The sequence below is a fragment of the Oncorhynchus masou genome, chromosome 29 (genome assembly GCF_036934945.1).
Source record: "Oncorhynchus masou masou isolate Uvic2021 chromosome 29, UVic_Omas_1.1, whole genome shotgun sequence".
Classification (NCBI taxonomy): domain Eukaryota; kingdom Metazoa; phylum Chordata; class Actinopteri; order Salmoniformes; family Salmonidae; genus Oncorhynchus; species Oncorhynchus masou.
In genome coordinates this window covers 38877190-38886401 of record NC_088240.1, presented here as the reverse complement: position 1 = coordinate 38886401, position 9212 = coordinate 38877190, and positions in this window count along the sequence as shown.

Here is a 9212-nt window from a genome sequence, read left to right as displayed (position 1 = left end):
TATTATGGTGGTTCCCCACTCTCTCAGAGCAAATCTAGATCACTGGAGAAACCCACAAATTCTGATGCACCACATTCCCATGTGCAGAGTGTCCTCGCTCTTCCCAGTCTTCACAGACGTATCCTTGATGGGATAGAGTGGGACATGTCAAGCTCCGTCAGTGGGAAGTGTGTGGTAATTATAGCAATATAGCAATTAAACACTGGAGTGATAGATGTGCAGAAGATGAATGTGCAAGTAGAGATACTGGGGTGCAACGGAGCAAGATAAATAAATACACTATCCGGATGAGGTAGTTGGATGGACTATTTACACTGGAGTGATAGATGTGCAGAAGATGAATGTGCAAGTAGAGATACTGGGGTGCAACGGAGCAAGATAAATAAATAAATACAGTATGGGGATGAGGTAGATGGATGGGCTATTTACAGATGGGCTATAGTGAAACACTGTTTGAACCTCTGGCCCAGAACTCTTTGAAGAATGCTGTCTTTTTACTTGGCCTGACCCCACTGTTTCGCCATCAATGATGATCTGAGCAGGGCAGTGTTAAGAGCTCTTATTAAGAGCTCTTTGATTGGACAGGTGATCTGTGAGCAGGTGCAGTGATCTGTGAGCTGCTCTGACAGCTGGTGCTTAAAGTTAGTGAGGGAGATATGAGTCTCCAGCTTCAATAATTTTTGCAGTTCGCTCCAGTCATTTGCAGCAGATAACTGGTAGGAAAGGCAGCCAAAGGAGGAATTGGCTTTGGGGATGACCTGTGAAATATACCTGCTAGAGCGTGTGCTATGGGTGGATGCTGCTATGGTGACCAGCGAGCTGAGATTAGGCCGGGCTTTACCTAGCAAAGACTTGTAGATGACCTGGAGCCAATGGGTTTGGCGACGAGTATGAAGCGAGGGCCAGCCAACAAGAGTTTACAGGTTGCTGTGGTGGGTAGTATATGGGGCTTTGGTGACAAAATGGATGGCACTGTGATAGACTGCATCCAGTTTGTTGAGTAGAGTGTTGGAGGCTATTTTGTAAATGACATCACCGAAATCGAGGATCGGTAGGATGGTCAGTTTTACGAGGGTATGTTTGGCAGCATGAGTGAAGGATGCTTTGTTGCGAAATAGCAAGCTGATTCTAGATTTAATTTTGGATTGGATATGCTTAATGTGATTCTGGAAGGAGAGTTTACAGTCTAACCAGACACTTAGGTATTTCTAGTTGTCCACATATTCTAAGTCAGAACCGTCCAGAGTAGTAATGCTGGACAGGCGGGCAGGTGCGGGCAGCGATCGGTTGAAGAGCATGCATTTAGTTTTACTTGCATTTAAGAGCAGTTGGAGGCCACGGAAGGAGAATTGTATGGCATTGAAGCTCATAAATTTGTATTGTACAATTTGTATTGTACATCTAAATTTGACCTCACACAAACATCTTCTAGGATGGCAGATTCTATTTCCTGCCCCTTCTCTCTGACCTCATGACATCTGACCTGAATTGATGTGTATGTTTATAAATTAAACATACATCATTAAGCTACCATTAGTTTAGAAGCAAAATCTCATCTAGTGCAGAAGAGCAATTTGTGAAGTCACCGAGTAAATTAGCTCTCTATCTGAGAGGAGAGGGCTGTCCCAGTGGAGTTTGGTCCCTTAATTTAAACTGCATGCCACTATAGTTCCAGTCGAGGAAAAACTCTGAGGACTTACACAGACCTTAGCAAAATATTTTATGCAGCATGCCTCAGCACGCACCAATGAGCTTCACTCATTAAACATCATCACATCAACCTGAGTATTTTGACTCAATACTGAAGCCGATTATATCCTTGAAACGTCCATAATGCAATTTTTACCTCTCTTGGACAGTTTTTCTTCTGCCCATCTCATGATGTTTTGTGCTGCTCTTCTCAATCCTTCTTTGTGAGGTTAGGTATCACTTAAATTCATAAGCTGTATTTGTGGTTGTTCTGGAGGCTCTGTGAGCCCTACTTAGGCAGCCTGCTCACTGTTCCCAACAAGGGATAAGTGGTCTTGGTGAAGTTATGCAGTTGAACCCAGTTTGACATTGACCAGTTTGAACACAGTTTCTGATTGTATGTCTTTGTAGAAGTCAAATTGTGGTTGCAGCGGGTTGCAGTTGGGAAGTGTTGGGGTAACACAGCTAGTGATTCACAACAGATCAGTAAGCAGCTGCCAATTCCAGGTCCAGGACCAAGGAGAGATGAGACGAGAGGCACGACAAACACACAAGAGGTACGTCTCCAATCACAATGAGGAACAGGGGATCAGGACTGGTTCTCTCTATGACATTTGGAATCTCTGTCTCCTGTGTCCCTCCTTTTCTTGTCTAGTACTAAGCTAAAGTATGTTTTGACGACAAACTTATGTTTGGCTTGCCACATTTCTCTACCAACTACCAGCATTTGTATGACGTAGGCTTGAGACAGTTGGCTTTGTTTGAAACATTTGAAACAGACACCTAACCTCTACTTGGGTGCAAACAGCAGGCTTGAGGGTGCTACAAACTCTTTCAGTTTATCGGGCACTGTTTACACACCGCTTCAACAGAATACCAAATGAACAATTTTCCGAAAACGAAATTGGTCATCTGAAAATGGAGACATTCTGAGAATGTAATCACGTTGTCAAATAGCATTAAAGAGCACTCTATAATCACAGGTTCACTCATTGTTTGCTCTCTATTCCTATTGGTAAACTTCTTTGTTCCCTTTGTAGACTGTCAGACCATCAACACACTACTTCAACCAAGCAATTGCATTGGGCCATTTTCTTTGCTCTGAGATGAGGTCTAAAACACTGCCAATCTCCATCAGTTGATATATGACAGTGATCACACAGAGCACCTTCAGATTACACTGAGCCCACCTTTATCTCTACTACAGCAGGCACAGATGAATGGCCTCTGAAGGTGACACTGTCAGCTACAGCGAGTTGCCGATACAGAGACTTGTGACTGACTTTGCAGAAAATCTACTGGGCATGGCTCAGAGGGGATGAAAGGGATTTTGTTTGACTAACATATGATGTGCTTTAAGGCCAACATCAGTGGTTCAAGTGGTTACCTATACAGAATGTATATCCTACAGCCTGGGAGCTGTCACAGTCAGCATTGCTTGAAACTTATATTTTTACATGTATATATATATATATTTTAAATGTAACCTTTATTTAACTAGGCAGTCAGTTAAGAACACATTTTTATTTACAATGACGGCCTACCCAGGCCAAACCCTGACGACGCTGGGCCAATTGTGCTCCACCCTATGGGACTCCCTATCACTACTGGATGTGATACAACCTGAAATCAAACCATGGACTGTAGTGACACCTCTTGCACTGAGATGCAGTGCGTTAGACCGCTGCGCCACCCGGGAGCCCTAAATACAGGCATGAGGGAGAGACTCATTGCTGCTATGAGAACCAGCGAGGGTGTTACTGAAGAAAAGATGTCCCTGAACCACATAATCACTCCTCTCCGGTGTTCGCCAATCATTTATTTTCCACTTGTCAACCGCGGCTGTGTCTTGACATGTTTTGTGAGGTGTCTAGTAAAAGCCATCCTCCAGTTGTTTATTTAAAGCCCCATAGTGGCATTGCAATTGTGTTGAATTTAAATGGAATGTTTATCATTTGTCCAATTTTACTTGAGCTTTTTACATTATTAGGAAACAGAATATGATTTATGTCCACGGAATATATGTTGCAATATCTCTGCCTCACGGAGGCAATTTCACACAGAAGAGAAGAAAAGCTCAACTCGTCAGCACCTTTTGCTTTGTGTTCATTGATGGGTAGCTGGCGAGACCACACTCAGACAAAGACCTCTATCAGTCCTGTCAAGGTGCAAGAGTAAACGGCTCTCCGGTTAGACTAGTTTAATGAGAAAACGTGATTGGTATTAGCTGGGACCTGGAGTTGCTATTGATTTGTTTTGGTAGACTGTGGACTCGTAGTCGGACGAATGTAGTGGAGAGTAATGGTGTGTCGTTTCAAGTCTGGACACAGAATATCTTAAGTCACATGTGAGGCTGGAATTGTCTAATCTAAAACATGTGGAATGCAATCACTGCACAGTGTTAACCACACGAGAGCACAGCTACTCACCCAAAGATCAGAAAGCCATGTGTGCATGTGTAAACAGCGTGTGTGCATTGTTTATCTGCCCCTGTGGTGTAATGCTTATCCCTCACCATAACACTTTCCTATTTTAGCTATTCTCTCAAGGTAGGCCAGTAATTGCATCAATTAGTGGTGATAACGAAACAAAGCACAGCCCCTTAACAATAGATAATCAAGGCATTTTCAAAGACAGAGACAGAGATAAATGCACTGGATCTTCCAGATCCATTAGCCCCCATTTCAGGCCAAAATTAAAGAGCATCTTGTGGAAGGTCTTGATGCCTGGACCAGGGCAATATTGGACAGGGGTGAGTGAAAGAATCAGAGGGAGAGAGAGACAGAGAAAGAGAGATGGAGGTTGAGGGAGAGACTCAGAGAGCAAGGCAGTCCTGCAGTGGTGGAAAGTGATGAAGATTGGGGCGAAGAGGCCGCACCACAGGGCAATCAAATTGTCAGTAGCCGAAAATAAATAACTTATTTTGGGAGATCAAATGAGTTTTCATCAAGGTAAAAATTGTACTTTCTTCTCTTAACTATGACAAGGTATGGCGCTAATGGAAGTGGAAGAAGGCCCCTATAGAAACAGGCAATGGGAGAAGGAGCAGGATGTGAATCTATTGGAAACAAATGGAATATTTATCCCTCTGGTGTCTGCCTGAGGTGTCATTAGTCAGCGCAATTCAATTCAGCCAATAGGCTTTTATTCGATGTATGCACGCTGGGTTCCAATTGGAAGAAAGACGTATAGCAGCAATAATTTGTTTTTGCAGATCCTCTTTTTTTGTTCTGTTCAGATGAAAGTCAGATTTCCTCCTCGGGGTTTGGTGTTCTTCATAGAAGCTCCATGTGAGTATGTCAATGGGTGATCCCTGTCTGGGTCCAACTGAGGCTGGGTGGGTACTCCAAATGGGTACGGAAGTGGGTGGTTTGATAGTTCTGTATGGCGCATCAGACTCACATATTATGCCAACTGTAGGATAGATGAAATGCTTTTCGCAAAGAATAATATTTTCATCCCCTTTACTCGGTGTTGCATAGCACATTATACAGTATATGTTGCAGATATTACTCACAGGCAGCAACATTTGATCTTGAAACTTCAGAAATATGTCTTGAATCTAATCATACTCAGAGAGACTCCGCAGATTGTACTTTACATTTCAATAATCCCATTTGATTTGACAGCAGGCGGCTGTGAGCGGAGAGTAGCCCACGTATATTGATTTGCTTCTTTCTGAATATCGCAGCTCAGTGTTTCATGTGATCATTATACCCAATGGACGTTGCATTAAATGAGCACAAATGTACTGATACAGTCAGACTTGGGTCTCTTTGTGCTGTGGTCTGCCACTTAACATAGACTTTACCTCGTGCATGTGCATTATGTTTCTCTGTGTAATCCAAAGAGGTTAGAAAAATGATCTAGATCCTCTCTTAGGTTGTGCAGGGATCCAGATTGTGGATTTAAGAGGAAATTGATTTCTAGCCCCTCTATATTATTGTTGGATCTGATTTTAATAGCTAACATTTCGATGGCCGTAATAAATAGATATGCAGATAGTGAACAACCTTGTTTCGTCCTCTTGACAGTTTAATACTAAGTATCCATTGTTTACTATTTTCCACCTAGGGTTACTATACATAACTTTAAACCATTGTATAAGAGATTCTCCAAAATTAAAATAGTCCAGGAATGTATCTATAAATTCTGCTATGAATACCACACCTGGTTTCCTAATGTTCCTAATGTTCCTAATGTTCCATAGTTTCAAATACTTGTCTTACAGTGCCTTGCGAAAGTATTCGGCCCCCTTGAACTTTGTGACCTTTTGCCACATTTCAGGCTTCAAACATAAAGATATAAAACTGTATTTTTTTGTGAAGAATCAACAACAAGTGGGACACAATCATGAAGTGGAACGACATTTATTGGATATTTCAAACTTTTTTAACAAATCAAAAACTGAAACATTGGGCATGCAAAATTATTCAGCCCCTTTACTTTCAGTGCAGCAAACTCTCTCCAGAAGTTCAGTGAGGATCTCTGAATTATCCAATGTTGACCTAAATGACTAATGATGATAAATACAATCCACCTGTGTGTAATCAAGTCTCCGTATAAATGCACCTGCACTTTGATAGTCTCAGAGGTCCGTTAAAAGAGCAGAGAGCATCATGAAGAACAAGGAACACACCAGGCAGGTCCGAGATACTGTTGTGAAGAAGTTTAAAGCCGGATGTGGATACAAAAAGATTTCCCAAGGTTTAAACATCCCAAGGAGCACTGTGCAAGCGATAATATTGAAATGGAAGGAGTATCAGACCACTGCAAATCTACCAAGACCTGGCCGTCCCTCTAAACTTTCAGCTCATACAAGGAGAAGACTGATCAGAGATGCAGCCAAGAGGCCCATGATCACTCTGGATGAACTGCAGAGATCTACAGCTGAGGTGGGAGACTCTGTCCATAGGACAACAATCAGTCGTATATTGCACAAATCTGGCCTTTATGGAAGAGTGGCAAGAAGAAAGCCATTTCTTAAAGATATCCATAAAAAGTGTTGTTTAAAGTTTGCCACAAGCCACCTGGGAGACACACCAAACATGTGGAAGAAGGTGCTCTGGTCAGATGAAACCAAATTTGAACTTTTTGGCAACAATGCAAAACGTTATGTTTGGCGTAAAAGCAACACAGCTCATCACCCTGAACACACCATCCCCACTGTCAAACATGGTGGTGGCAGCATCATGGTTTGGGCCTGCTTTTCTTCAGCAGGGACAGGGAAGATGGTTAAAATTGATGGGAAGATGGATGGAGCCAAATACAGGACCATTCTGGAAGAAAACCTGATGGAGTCTGCAAAAGACCTGAGACTGGGACGGAGATTTGTCTTCCAACAAGACAATGATCCAAAACATAAAGCAAAATCTACATTGGAATGGTTCAAAAATAAACATATCCAGGTGTTAGAATGGCCAAGTCAAAGTCCAGACCTGAATCCAATCGAGAATCTGTGGAAAGAACTGAAAACTGCTGTTCATAAATGCTCTCCATCCAACCTCACTGAGTTCGAGCTGTTTTGCAAGTAGGAATGGGAAAAAATGTCAGTCTCTCGATGTGCAAAACTGATAGAGACATACCCCAAGCGACTTACAGCTGTAATCGCAGCAAAAGGTGGCGCTACAAAGTATTAACTTAAGGGGGCTGAATAATTTTGCACGGCCAATTTTTCAGTTTTTGATTTGTTAAAAAAGTTTGAAATATCCAATAAATGTCGTTCCACTTCATGATTGTGTCCCACTTGTTGTTGATTCTTCACAAAAAATACAGTTTTATATCCTTATGTTTGAAGCCTGAAATGTGGCAAAAGGTCGCAAAGTTCCAGGGGGCCGAATACTTCCGCAAGGCACTGTATATTATCTCCAAAGTATCGTCCATGTAAAACATAAATGGTCTGATCAGGATGTATAATATCTAACAAAACATTTTTTATTAATTCCATGTGCTACGCATTTTGCTAGGATTTTTGCGTCACAACACTGAAGTGTAAGAGGCCTCCAGTTTTTTAGATAGACTGGATATTTGTAGTTACCAGCTGGGTCATGTTTCAGCAATAGGGAAATCAAAACTTCTTGCTGAGTACCTGATAGTTTACTTGATTGGATTGGTTAAAACATGCTAATAGAGGATCTTTGAGTTGATCAAAAAAAGGTCTAATATACAGTACCAGTCAAAAGTTTGGAAACACCTACTCATTCAAGGTTTTTTCTTTATTTTTACGATTTTCTACATTGTACAATGATAGTGAAGACATCAAAACTATGAAATAACATATATGGAATCATTTAGCCACCCTTTGCCTTGACTCTTGGCATTCTCTCAATCAGCTTCATGAGGAATGCTTTTCCAACAGTCTTGAAGGAGTTCCCACATACACTGAGCACTTGTTGGCTGCTTTTCATTCACTCTGCGGTTCACCTCATCCTTAACCATCTCAATTGTGTTGAGGTTGGGTGATTGTGGAGGCTAGGTCATCTGATGCAGCACTCTCTTTGGTCAAATAGCCCTTACACAGCCTGAAGGTGGCATATCACTGCATAAAGCTGTGGTAGCCATGCTGATTAAGTGTGCCTTGAATTCTAAATAAATCACAGACATTGTCACCAGCAAAGCACCCCCCCACACCATCATAACTTCTCCTCTGTGCTTCACGGTGGGAATCACAATTGCGGAGATCATCCATTCACCTACTCTGCGTCTCACAAAGACAGTGGTTGGAACCAAAAATCTCAAATTGAGACTCATCAGGCGAAAGTACTGATTTCCACCAGTCTAATGCCCATTGCTCGTGTTTATTGGCCCAAGCAAGTCTCTTCTTCTTATTGGTGTCCTTTAATAGTGGTTTCTTTGTAGCAATTCGACCATGAAGTCCTTTATCACCAATACATCCATGATAATCGAAAACAAGCATTTCTCAACGGCTGGCCATGCCTTCCTCCTGGTACTCCAACCTCGGCCAACAGCCTCCCCAGCTTTCCTTTACCCAAATCCAGATACCAGATGTTCTGAAAGAACTGCAAAACCTGGACCCATACAAATCAGCTGGGCTTGACAATCTGGACCCTCTATTTCTGAAACTATCCGCCGCCATTGTCGCACCCCCTATTACCAGCCTGTTCAACCTCTCTTTCATATCGTCTGAGATCCCCAAGGATTGCAAAGCTGCCGCGGTCATCCCCCTCTTTAAAGGGTGAGACACCCTGGACCCAAACTGTTACAGACTTATATCCATTCTGCCCTGCCTATCTAAGGTCTTCGAAAGCCAAGTCAACAAACAGATCACTAACCATCTCAAATCCCACCGTACCTTCTCCGCTGTGCAATCTGGTTTCTGAGCCGGTAACGGGTGCACCTCAGCCACGCTCAAGGAACTAAACAATATCATATCCGCCATCGATAAAAGACAGTACTGTGCAGCCGTCTTCATCGACCTGGCCAAGGCTTTCGACTCTGTCAATCATCATATTCTTATCGGCAGACTCAGTACCCTCAGCTTTTCTAATGACTGCCTTGCCTGG